This window comes from Prinia subflava, chromosome Z (genome assembly GCF_021018805.1).
Source record: "Prinia subflava isolate CZ2003 ecotype Zambia chromosome Z, Cam_Psub_1.2, whole genome shotgun sequence".
NCBI lineage: Eukaryota > Metazoa > Chordata > Aves > Passeriformes > Cisticolidae > Prinia > Prinia subflava.
This window is the reverse complement of record NC_086283.1, coordinates 37420769-37434156: the sequence shown is the minus strand read 5'-3', so window position 1 is coordinate 37434156 and position 13388 is coordinate 37420769. Positions and strand designations below refer to the sequence as shown.

At 38.0% G+C, this 13388-nt stretch overlaps 1 long non-coding RNA gene across 1 annotated transcript in view; it reads left to right on the top strand.

Annotated features, from left to right (window-relative positions):
- Nucleotides 1-13078, top strand: part of LOC134564642 (uncharacterized) — a 16552-nt gene extending 3474 nt beyond the window's left edge. The window contains exons 2-3 of the long non-coding RNA XR_010083595.1: nucleotides 11383-11560; nucleotides 12411-13078. This is a non-coding gene — a long non-coding RNA (uncharacterized LOC134564642). The remainder of the gene's footprint in view (nucleotides 1-11382; nucleotides 11561-12410) is intronic.
- Nucleotides 13079-13388: the final 310 nt, after the last annotated feature.

Below are 13388 nucleotides of genomic sequence, written 5' to 3'. Positions count from 1 at the left end.
TCTCCTCTCCTCTCCTCTCCTCTCTCTCTTCTCTTCTCTTCTCTTCTCTTCTCTTTTCTCGTATTGAGTGGTCAATTTTTGCACTCAGTTGCAAAGTTAATCATATGCCAAGCATATTTATGGTTCTGTAATAGCAGTTTTATTTACTGGCTCTGTCTACATAAAAATCTGTTTGTTTCATAATACATAATTAATGAAAATTACTTCTCACTGGTTATTTATTAATTTAGAATGCATGGGAGCCAGTGTAACATTTATGTAGTGTTCAGTGTATGCATGCATATCCTGACAGCTAGGAATGCAAGGAATACTCAGAATGAAGGAAGAGGATCACTGAAAGTCTTCTACTGGGTGTGTTTTAGATTGTCAATATAAATCAATATTTCTCTTGCAGGAATGGAAATGGGAATATAGCTCAGACACAGCCACACATTTTACAAATTTACCTTTATATTTTGTTCCTAACTTCATGTTCATTTATTGAAGATACTTTAATTTTTTACTTAAGTGTCCCAGCTGTATATATGATCTGCACATGAGAAATTAAAGGTGTAATTGACTTTAATATGAACCTTATGTAATCCTTCCCTTTCTGCAAAATACATGTGAGATGTAAGTTAAATTCGGCAGTAAAAGTACAATGCTGACCCAGACCCTGTGAGAAAAAGGCAAATACTGAGAGCTAAAGCTGTCCATGCCCTCTGCACCCAGCAGACATTGGCTCAAATGCTAAGTAATCAAAATATATTTTTCTTCTAGGGGTGGATAAACAAAATACAGAAATTTGCTGAACAGCATGAGTATCCTCTGTACTGGGAAATCTCAGTCAGAAAGCGTTTGGTTACTGGAAACCTGCAAAGCATACATGCCAAATCAAGGTTACTGGGGATTTTCAAGTCTTAGAAGTCTCATCAAAAATTGACAGGGGAAAAGTCATTATTTTTGTGGTACCAAAAGGCTAGAAAATGACTAAATTCTGGTGCTTCCTTTGAGACTCTGTTTGGAGACAGGAAAGTGGGTATTAGGCAGAGAAAGCTTGTTAGTTTTTCTCATTGTTGTGCGAATTGTTAGCACAGAAAGAAAGGAAGAGAAATATAGATACCTCAGTAGTACGTATTTGACAGGTTACAGTAAAAACTGATGTTTTTCTTTGAAAGTCCATTTTAAGCTGTAGTGTTGGTGCTGAAGCTAGTTTTCTGAAAACACACACATTTCCTACATCTTTATTTTAAAGGAAAGCATTAAAAAATCTGTAAAAAGGCATGCATTACATTCGCAGTGGGTCAAATACCTGCTGCAGGTGAATGTGCAAATAGTTTTCATTTAGAAACCTTTTTAGTTATTTGGCTATTTACCCATGCCTTTGTATGATTGATAGGTGCAAACTTGGCTCATAACTGTACAATTACATTTTTGCAAGACTGTCTTCTGTCTCTCCCTCTTCTGTGGTTTAGAAGTTATTGATTGGTGTTATTGTTAGTTACAGTTCAAAAATACAGGTTTTTCTCTTATTCTGCTTTAGAAGGTATATATCAGAGCAGTGACAAAATACTTCCTTACACTCTTAGTCTCATTCTAGTGGGTTTTTTTCCTCTCCCCAGCAATCTTCTACATCCTTTCCGTGTCAATTCCTCTTTATCTATTGCTTCTATTGCATGAACGTGACCTCATCCAGAGCTATTTTGAACAGTATGTGGTCCCTCCCTTGCCTATTATCTCTATACCAGTGATGATACTGGAGGGGACGAGTGGGAGTAACTTAAACAGAGAAGGATAGAAAAGAAATAGCAAAGCACCATAGCATTTTTTAAGACTGGAAATTTAGGTAGAAAAAATGGACAAAGTGATGATCATAATGACCCTGTTACATTTTTAAAGAACAATATAAGCCAGCAGTAGCTAGAAAGGTAATGCAGAAAGGAGATGATGAGGGATAAAGCTGATTAAGGCCTGAATAAACTAAAACAAGAGTTCATCCTGCCTAAAAAGGCTCACCCTTCCAAACCATCCCAGTCCATCAGCAGAGAAGACAGAACTAGAGATAACCTCAGTAATAACATCTGTTCAGGATGGATGTCAAAGAATATTAACTGGAGGAGCTGTGAATGCTAAAATAGCTGAGTTCTGCTGGAGATATGCCAACAAATGATAATGTGGCAGTCTTTTCAAGAATTAATATTCTTCAGGCACTAAGCTGTCCTTGTCTTTTATATCAGGTCTGGTGTCTAAGATGCTGTATCTCCCAAGACAAGACTGCATCAGATAGTGTGTGTGTGGCCAGAGAGGTCAAATAATCACTTTCTGTGCCTTCTCAACAGCTTACTTTTGGCCCATGAATCTCCCAATTAACTAACTTTCCATCTCAGAAATGACCATTTTTATGTTAAGTTGCTCAATTAAACAGGAAATCTTTCACACAGTTTGAGCAGAGTGTTTTGGTTGCACACTAGAAAAATGACATGGAAACAATGCATTTTCTAATCATGAGTAGAGGAAATGGGTGTTCAGGATACTTTTTTACTATCCTGAATTTTTTGCTGGAATGATTTTGAACTGCTATTAGAATTTGCTTCCTAGGGAACTCACACAGTTGTGCTAACAAAGTCATGGTGGTCTCAGGCAATGTTAGAAAAGTTTTGGAAAATTATTCTGAATGCAAATAAAGTGTGAGGGGTAGAACTACTTTTTAAGCATAAAATCAAGTATGCTTGACTTCTGATGCACTCTCTTTTTGGTTTTTTTTAAAAATTAAAACATTAGACAAAAGTTATCAAGCCTAGAATGCTGTAGAAAGGGAAATGTGTACTGACAAGAGTTAACAGACACCATAATTCCTGTCCTGTGGAAATTAAAAATAGTACCATTCAGAACTGCAACAAAAATGACATTTTGAAATTTTCCATGTAATGAAAATTCTGACATTTTGCTTGGAGAAGGTCAGAGTGACATTTCATTGTGAAATACTGAGAGTGTTTCTGGGGCTTCTTGGGTCATCTCTAATCGCCTGCCAGGTAGACACCCGAGGATTTGGAGGTCCTTTTAAGCGCAATGTTCCTGCAGTGCTGGGGGGCAAACAGGTTGGAGGCATGGTCTCTGCAACAGCCTGCCTAGTGGGTAGCCACTAGACCAGATGAAGGGGGTGGCAGAGTGCCAGGCAGAGCATTCTGACTTTTATTAAGATTTAACAATAACCAAAATGTTCTCACCCAACATTCAGTAAATTAGAAGTTTAGAAAGTCAGGCAAAAATATTACAGCTAACTGCTAATATTTGCAAGGTGCTTTGTACCCTGTGAGTAAACTATCTTCTAAACCAGCTCAAGTATCTCATTCTTTCTTATTTCCTGAACATTTTAAACTTATCAAAACATGACTGCTTTTTCAAGATAGGGAATTATGGGCTTTATATTTTTTTATTTTTGATTTTAAACTTCGGGATGATTTTACATTCTGTAGCTAATTTCAGTTCTCTTGGCCTCTGTATGGTTATTGTCAGAAAACCTCTTAGGGGTTTTGGTTAGTTGATTGATTGGTTGGTTAGCTGCTTGACTTTTTGGGGGTGGGGTTTTTTGTTTGTTTGTCTCTGTTTTTTGTTTGTGTTTTTCTTGTGTTTGTTTGTTTGTTTGTTTGTTTGTGGTTTTTGCCAGGTGTGTCAGTATATGTAGGATAATTCCAGAGGTTTAAGAGCCTCTCTTTCCCTCTGCTTTCTTGAAGCTGTGCAGTCTGAATTAGTTCTGCCATTTGGGTAGGAATAAGATCATCTGATGGAATAGAATAATTTTATGTAAACTATGATTAATGCATTATATGAATGGGAGACAGAGTAGTCAATGAAAATCCAGTCGCACCCTTTCATCACAGAAATCTTTCCCTGGCTAGAGCAACGAAGCCTTTTTCCCGTGCACAAAATGGAAGTGATAAGGGTACAAGCAATCATCTGTACTGCATCTATACAAGCAACACTCAGAAGCAGTGTCAAGAGTTCCATCCTCCAGTGTGGGAGGGTGTTCCACCCACTCCAGTACCCTGATGTCAAATCTGTGATGTTGATATACAGTACGATTCAGTTGTGATATAAGGCAGAATACCTCTGTCCTTCCTTTTCTGTAGCCTTCTCCTGCCTTTTTGTAAGTTGCAGCAGAGAAGACTAGGAGAAAACCCACGTTCTACCCTCATCAGCAGTACCAGGGAGCTTCATGCCTACATTTTTTTGTGTTGTGTTCTTACCCTTTCTTCCTGCCAGGTAAGGAAATAAGAATATGTAGGACATACTTGACACCAAGAATTCTTGATCCCAAGGGTACTCAATTCTGTTTTTCCTAGTGCAGAAATATACCTAAAATTTTCAAAAACATTTTCAAGGTACATTTTAGCCCACAAGTGAAGGTGAAATGTATGGAAATAAATAATCTTGATTCAGCCCTTTGGTAGTCCACAAAACTGATTTTAGTGTACCTAATTTAGACTATTTGACAACAGTTAAGCTTCACCTGGAGGACCAAATATCTTTGTGAAAAAAATGAATGCTTAGTTCCATTCTCCATCTAGCAAAATTTGTGGGGGTGAAATAAATACTAATGGACGTCTTCTGAATTATTTTGCTAAATAATATGCACTCTATTACTGTCTCTTTTTCATTGTCTTAACAGTTTCAAAATTCTTTGTTAACATATACAACACATACTATGTAAAAATTAGACTTATTGATGAGGAGAATATGGTCAATAGTTTAGTTTAATTACTCTTGTTTAGAATCTCATAATCTCTACTGGTCAAGGTTTACAAAAATACCCAAATTATCTCATTTAAGTATTTCTTTTGCTTCTATGGACACGTAACTCAATGGAGGTCTGTAGTAATTTTGCAGATTAAGAATTTACTCTTTTCCAAGAATAAACCTCACAAGATTCTGGATCAAAGCAGCACAGAAATTTTCAGGAATTGCAAATGTTACGTATCAAAAAAAAAATTGTCTTCTGATTTTAAACAATCATCCTTACTTAAATTAATTGAAGAGCAAGGATTGAAAATAAATCATGGAGTAAAAGTAAGATAGAGATAACTAGAATATTGTGGAAAATGAGAGACATACCAACCTCCGCAACCTCCAATTATGTCAAAATTGTTATTTGTAATGGCCTTGTATATTCTCACAATGAAATAAATAGCCCTTACCCAGAGAATTCCAGGAGACCTCAGCTCATTACCAAAAACCAAAATGATTTTGCACGTATTTGTACATTACTTTCTAGTTCATTTGTACATTACTTTCTACTTGAGACAAATGTAGGAATGCCTCTGGAGATGTAATACACCAATTTATTCTTCTGCTATCCCTCCTAAAAATGCACCAGGCTTTCCCAGAACAAAAAATAACCCAAGCAAACAGATGAGAAACAAATCCATTGCCTTTTTTCAGAGGAGCATAATTGATAAGTTTAAGGTATTTCTGAAGCAAGGTGATTATGCACAAATGGTACCTCATCATGCCTTTGGGCTGGCTATTCAAATAGAATAAAATAAAACAAGAAAAAAAAAAACAGTTTTCAGTATAGGAATTGACTTCTGCAACTGCATGCATGCATTCCCTTGTGCTTCCAAGGGACATGGTGAGGAGTTGTCCTCGGCAGCTCAAAGACCTCTCTGCAGGCTGCTTTGGTAGCACTGCTGACTTCAGTGAATTGGATCCAAAGAACCCTCAGCTCCTGTTCAGCTTCCTTGAGCTACAGAGACCTGTTGGGTAGTTCTGGTAGAGCACATTTGCTCTATCAGATATGCTAAAGCTATTTAGAGCTACAAGGGAAATTACAGCTGGTGACTAGGAGAGATCTGAAGGGAAAAGTGTCTGTTATTCAGATGTATAATTACTTCTGCCATTCTTGCACAGGGGGTGACTTTCTGACCAGGAACTGAAGCAGCTGTTCCCAGTCCACTGACAGCAGGAGAAGCGCAGCCTTGTGAGGGTACCCAGTCTGCTTGGAGAGCATCTTCAGAACTGGCTGCCTTTGAGCTGAGCATCTGCCCCAAGAATCCTGAAACTTGGAAGGATTTCACTAAGAAATTCAGTTAATCCTTCATCAATCTTTAGTTAAGGAACACTGTTATGTTTCACAGCATTCAAATAATCATTTAATGCCATTAAAGTTTAGTAATTTCATTAGCTCATTTAGCTTCTGAGTTGCATGACAGTGTTGATGGAAGAAGGGGGAAGGGAATTCTGGAATTGCTCCCTGCAATTGTCATAATGTAAAGGTTGTCATAATGTATAGGTTAATAATTTCAAAGTTTAAGTAGAGTAAATCCTGCAATTTCAGGTTAATGGATTCAAATGTGTGATACAATAGATGGTGAATCATGGAGGTCTGTGTTGTGTGATCAGATGGCTACTCAAAACCAGACACTCTTGGCATCCATTACGGTAACTTGACAAAAACAACAACAAAAAAGGGAATGAGTAGAGGTGCAACAGGACACCTTTGACTTGTAATAACACCTCAGAAGGATAAGGAGTTAAAAAATATAGAGGATAGCCACCTCAAATTTATTTTCCACTGAATGTTTTCTGCAAATAATGGTTCTATTTCACTCTCCTTGAAGAAATAAAAATATAAAGAAGATATTACCAAAGGTATTTGAAGTTACTCTGACATTCTGGTGAAGAGGTTTCATAGTTGAGGACTGACTGGCTATACTTGAAGTGACTAGGGAAGGTAATCTGGAACAGCTTGCATATGTTGCTGCTGCTAATATTCAGTAGTTGTTACAAACATTTTTCTTCTTGGCAAAAAAACCCCACAAGTATTGTTCACTTGGACAGTAATGGATACTAGAGCTGCCATTTTACCCGTGATTATTATTCTCATGGCAAGAGTAAATGTGAATATCTTCAGTGCTGAGATATCACTGGTGATGCAAAGACTGCAGCCTTTAAATATCTCTATATGCCAGCCTAGAAAGGGTCAGATTTAGAAATAAGAACTTAACATAAATTCACAGAATAGGCTTTGTTGGAAGGGAATCAGTAGGAATTAAAAAAAAAAATTGTAAGAGGAAAATCTTTTCAATAACTTTGGATGTCTGTCATTCAGACTTTTTGACAACAGTCTGACTGGGCAGTGGATATGTGAAAGAAAATGTTTGCTTTCATAGCAAGCTTGTTGCTTGTAGAGAATAGATTGCATGACTCCTGGAATATTTGAATTATGACATTTCAGCATCAGACAAAGTATCTGAAGTTCTTTTTAACATTAGAAAGACTTCTGTAGGAAAGCATAAAATTTAAAATGGTAAAAACCGGCTTTTTGTTTCCAAGATAAAAATGTTTGTGAAAAGCCTATATTATGTATTTACTACTAGAGAGTTCATAGATGAGTTGCCCAGCAGTTCACTTTACAAACACACATTGTTGACTTCATGAGCTAATAGAAAGAAGACTATTTCTGCATACCTAGCCTGCAGGGGTTAGATTTACTAGAGAATGAAGCTTACCAGTCAAGGGCTATTTTCTACAAGCTTAAGTGCCTCACATAATTTATTTTTTCCCCCAGCCAAAGACTAGTAACTTCAACTTGCATGATTACTGGGATTGTGTTCTAGTTGTTGCCATAAATTCATTCTAAAATTTGTAAATTGCAAGGTCCTGGTGTATTTTTTTCTTTCCAATTCTTTAGTGAATGAAAATATTACAAGATATAATCCCTGCAAAGATATTCTTCATTGCACTGGGTGAAGTAAATACTGGAGTCAATGATTTGATTTGTCATATATCTCTGTGTGAAAAAGCAAAAACATCCATGCTGCATTTTAATGCCAGACCATCAGTTAGAATAAACATGCATAGCTCTTGTGATTTCACATGATTTCAAGTAACACAACTAGTAATCCACAAAACAAAAAGAAACTGGTTTTGTTGCAAATCTGTTCTACCATCCTGAAATAAAATAGTAGCTGCAGAGGGTTCGGTGTTGAAAAGGAGACAAATTAAGGGCCTCTAAGTTTGCATGGTTACCTTAGGAGCTATCAAACACATCTGGACAACCTTTTTTTCTTTTTTTTTTTTTTTTAGTAGTATGAGTTTTCACTTTAATTGGACCTATTATTTGCAGACAAATGTTGTGTTAATGGAGGAAAGGAAAAAGATGCAATGCATAGTTTCAGAAGGAGATAAGTATCTTGATAAAAGAAGGCATAGAAGGACAGAAGCATAATTAAGCTGGACTGACTGTGGAGGTCATGGTAGAATAACAAGTATCAAAGGATGCAAAAGCAGAGAAGCGTTGGCATGGAGACTGGGAGGCACTTTAGTATTAAATATAGTACATTTCAGATGGAAACATGGAATAGCAGCCCAATCACAAATACTGCTGGATTTTCAGTAATTCACATTACCAAAACCCAAATTAAATCCTTCGTCTTTCGCTGTACTGAATCAAGATTTTGTTTCAAGTAAATAAAAGTTTTTTATATCTTCATAGATTTTGAGGCTTGTAAAGTTTTCTTCATCTTGTATCTCACAGAATATTGCTTTTCATCAGGTTATTTTACTGGTGTCTCTTACAGTCTTTTAAAAAGGAGATTCCTGTTTTGTATTAAACCATCACAGTTGTGATTTTGGGATTGTGTTGTGCACTATTGTGATGAGTTAGAAGATGCTGTGGTTTATCCTCCAACTGGGACAGTATTTCAGAGAACTCTGAAGACCAGAAGGCAAGGGTAACCCAGGTTCTTGTTAACATAGCCCTTGGGGTGTGTTAGAATGAAACAAAACTGATGAGTGTTTGTAAATATATTTATGTAGTGTTTACTTTAGAACAATATGGCTGCAATGGGAAGCAGGCTTGTAGCCATTTCATTTACTATTACCTACAGTAACAAAGCAGTATGAAAGGATAAAAATATTACAGGAAGGAAGGAACAAAGAAACAAAGGAAAGCATTAAAACATATCACCACCCACAGATCTTGCAACAAGACTTTATTGTTGCAATTTGTCTGCTGGCTGAAATGATGTTCTTGATTCATTGGGGGTGACAGAAGAAGTCCTTGAAACGTCAAGTCCATTGAGTTTTTGTTATGTTTAGGCTAGGTGAAAACACGCAGGTAGCAGGTGAAGAGTTTTATACTGGATGATGTAATACTGGATGATGAGACATTTCAGGAGTGTGACACCTTCTGATAGATTACAGCTGACTACTACATCAGCTCCTTTGAGTCGATTATAGCCTATTATGGGGCCATAATAGGGGAGTTATCACAGCTGAGTTCACCTGAGTAAAGACAAAGAAACACTACCTTGCCTCACAGGGTTTGCCTCTTTTCTCATCTGACCCAACACCCAGCTTGTGCCTGAGCTGGTGAGAGCTCTCCCTCTGCACCTTGGTTACTGTGCCCGTGGGCATCTTGCCCCTTGATTGTTTGAGCCATCAGCATTACAGACTCTCCCACATCCTTCTCCTTAGACCTGGGAAAATTGGGCAATATTACCACCTTGATTTCATCTCAGGTCCCTCACCAGGGAACAGTTATATAAAACCTGCCTTTGCCTATACAGAGTTTTTATTTTTCTTAATTGTATTTTGAAAATAGCTCTTTATAGCTCAGTTGGCTTTAAAAGCTTTGTTTGTGCATGAAACATGCAGAAACGTTTGTGCGGAACGTGCATGAAAGAATAGAGATGTTTTTGTCCTTCTGTGAACCATAAAATAAATATTGTCAATTTGACCACATTTCTCTTTCATCTGGTATCAGTTTTCAATGGTGTTTACAAAATTACTGAACATATGGTTGGGATACAACATTTGTGATATGTTCTCATCAACAAATTATTTTATTTCAGTAAAGTAATTGATTCTTATGTATAAATTTATACAAAAATTTATAGCAATTTATAAACAATATATTATAAATAAATAAAATTATTAAATCATTAATGACTGCCAAATCAGTCAAGCTTAGGGCTCCATTTTAAGTGAGTAGATGCTCTAGCTCCCAGATGTCTACTGACTATTGTTAAAGGTCACTTCAAAACCAGTAGTCTTACCTAGGAAGATTCTGAGTTCTCTGTGGGTGATTGTGATGCTTAATGTGAATTTGTGTGTGTGAGTTGGACTGCATTTGGCCTTCACTCTTCATAGATTAGATGAAATGCATAGGTACTGTGTATTTAGTATGGGCAACAGAAGAATCCCTCAGAGCTGATTCCTGAGAACCATAGTGCTGACAGTGAAGACAATGAGGTTCTGTAAGAGTGCAAATTGCAGTTTTCACATTTCTATGTTCCAGTTACGAAAGCTTGTATCCTTCATAATTTTATTTTCCTTGTGCATGTACATGCATTTGTGCACATTTTAAAAATCCATGAAAAATTGGTGTCATTCAACCAAAGTAGGTGTAACTAGCTGCACTGGGTTTGAGGGCCAAGTTTTTGTAGCTGTGGGGTTACCAGGATGGCTTCCATAAGAAGCTGGAAGTGTCCCTCATATCTAACAGAGGCAAAGACAGCCAGCTCCAAGACAGACATGTGGCTGGCCAAGCCCAAATCCATCAGTGATGGTGGTATCATCTCTAAGATAATGTATTTAAAAAAGGGGGAAAAAAGTGTGTGACAAAAACTGGAGCAGGCTTACTGGCAGGATTTGTGACTCTGGGGGAGACCCATACTGGAGAAACAAGTTCCTGACAGACTGCACCCCACTGAAGAGGTCCATGCTAGAGCAATTTGTTCCTTCAGGACTGTACTGGGTGGGAGTGACCTAGCCTGGACCAGCTTGTGAAGAACTGCAGTCTGTGGGAGAGACTCATGTTGGAACAGTTTGTGGAGGACTGGACTGATCTCCCATGGGAGTGACTCCATCACACAGCAAGGGAAGACAGTGAGGAATCCTCCATGAGGAGGAGGGAACAACAGAGAAATCTTGTGATGGATTGACCACACCACCCATTCTCCACTCCAGTGCACCACTCAAGGATGAGAAGGGAGAGACTGAGAAGTGAAGTTGAGCCCAGGAAGAAGGGAGGGGTGTAGGAAGGTGTTTTAAGTGTTGTGTTTATTTCTCATTAGCTTGCTCTATTTGATCAGTAATACATTCAATTAATTTCCCAAAGTCGAGTATGCTTTGCCCCTGATGAGTGATCCCTCCTTGTCTTTGTCCTGACTTTTGAGGTTTTTGTCATGCTTTCTCTCCCCTGTCCTGTTGAGAAGGGGAATGAGGAACACCTGAAGTCTGCTCAGGGTCAACCCAGCACACTGGCATCAGGTCAGCTTGCCCTGTTAGTTCAGAAAGGCAGCTAGCTACTTCATTTCACACCTAGAAATTATTAACATAGCCTTCTGCTTAGCTTCCAAACTGAGTTGTGATGTCTCTAGGTCCTCTTTTTGTACCTAGTGAAGAAAAGGATTGGAAAGGACTTGAACCTTGGGACAGTGCATGGTCTATGAGCATCCTCCAGAAATTCCAATATATGGAAAGCACACCCTGATGCATTAAATGGAAAGGCTCTGAAAATGAGACAGATCCCACAGTGACGAGTACTGGTACTAGCAGTCAGAAAGAGGCAAATAAGGTAAGTTGGTGGGTATGTAATAAAATTTATGATTGCACCTCTGATAATCTGGAAATGAAACAGTAGTCACCATTGGCAGTAGCCTTACGAATTGGTTGTGCCTGCAGGAAAATTAAACACAAACAAGGCAAAATAGATTCCAAGATTATAGTAGGATGTAGCAGGAGTACAATTCGAAGTCCAGGACCATTTGTATGGGCAATGAGTGATGGCACATGGACAACACACTTGCCTATGGACAGGGAGGTAAGAGAAATCACCCTGGGCCTTCCCACTTTATATCCAATTTGGAAGAAATCCCCATTTAACGGGAGCAGTGAACGCTTGCAAATAAAAGCAAAACGAGATGTCTCAGAAGACAAGAACCCAGATGACACTTAGAAGGAATCCTCTAGGGGAGTAAAGATTGGGTGGGCCCTAGAATCCTTGTTTGGTCCCATTGCAAATTATCGAAATAGAGAAATGCTATATAGACTCACAGGTCAGGTAGACAGATTAGCAAGAATCACACGAGAGAGATTTAAGGAACTCAATGTGCAATTACAGGCCACCACCAAAATGACCCTGCAAAATCGTTTGGCTTTAGATATGTTACTTTTGAAAGAACATGGAGTGTGTGAATATTTAAAGGGACAAATTGACCATTGCTGCATCCACATCCCAAATGTAACTGCAGATGTAGAACATGACATCAGTCAGTTAAAACAAATAGAGCATGAGGCACAAAAGGAACAAAAGGATTTAGCTACCAGCTGGTTGGGTAAAATCTTTGAAGGATTAGGATGGAATGTGAGTTCATGGATAAAGTCTATCCTTGAAAATCTGATAATTTTACTAATTATATTTTTAGTAATTTGGTTAGTTTACAGAATCCTGAAGAGAGATATACAGAAAAAGGCATCTTGGAACAGGACCATAATGAAGGCATTGGCACGGAACCCAGCACCTTCAATCCGCAACAACATCCCGAACAAAGCCTATGACAACAGAGGATTTGAAGATGAACATCCAGTATAAACTCTGAAGCCTAATAGACTGTATTAAGTGAAAGCATTTACACTTAGTATATTAGAGTGAAAATACTTTCAAAGGGGGGAATGTTGGTGGAAGGTTAAAAAAATAATTTCTGTATAAGTTAACCACGGGGTTAAGTTGAGGTATGTATGGGGGGGAGGAAAGGTAGAGAACGTACAACTGGAACTTGAAGCAGCTCAGCTTTGGAACAAGCGTCAGCTTCTGCAACCAGCTCCATGCCATTGTAATGACCGAATCAAGTGTGACTGCAACTCAGGGGATAATTGAGAAGCATTGTTTTAACCAAATCAAGTGTGGATCAGGGTAGAAGCGTAGGTATGATTTAAGATAGTAACTAAGGAATAGGATGATCAGTATCTAGGGGTGGGGGTTAGTTAACATGTGTATAATTTAAACTATAAAAATCACAAATCGACTCTGTATTCCTCGGACACCAGATTTGGGTGTATCATCACCCCTGTGTCCCGCGCGCTGGAATAAAGAACTGCATATGATCGCCTCTGTGTGGTTATATGTTTTCCTACGCTAACAACCCAATCTTCTCTTCCTATTTTTGTTCATGTTTTTTTCTTTGTTTTCCTCCCTTAAAATGCAGATGTTGTTTTTCTTATTGTATCCTGTTTGAAAATAACATTTTCAGCTCCAGTGTACATAAGTAGGGAGCTTAGGCAGTGTGTGTACATCTGATAGGGAATGATGTAACAGAAATATTTTAAAATTTATTCACACCCTCTCTCCAGATATTTTTCTGTCTCTTTTTAAAGCTAACTCTGTGATGTTAAACCAATCTGTA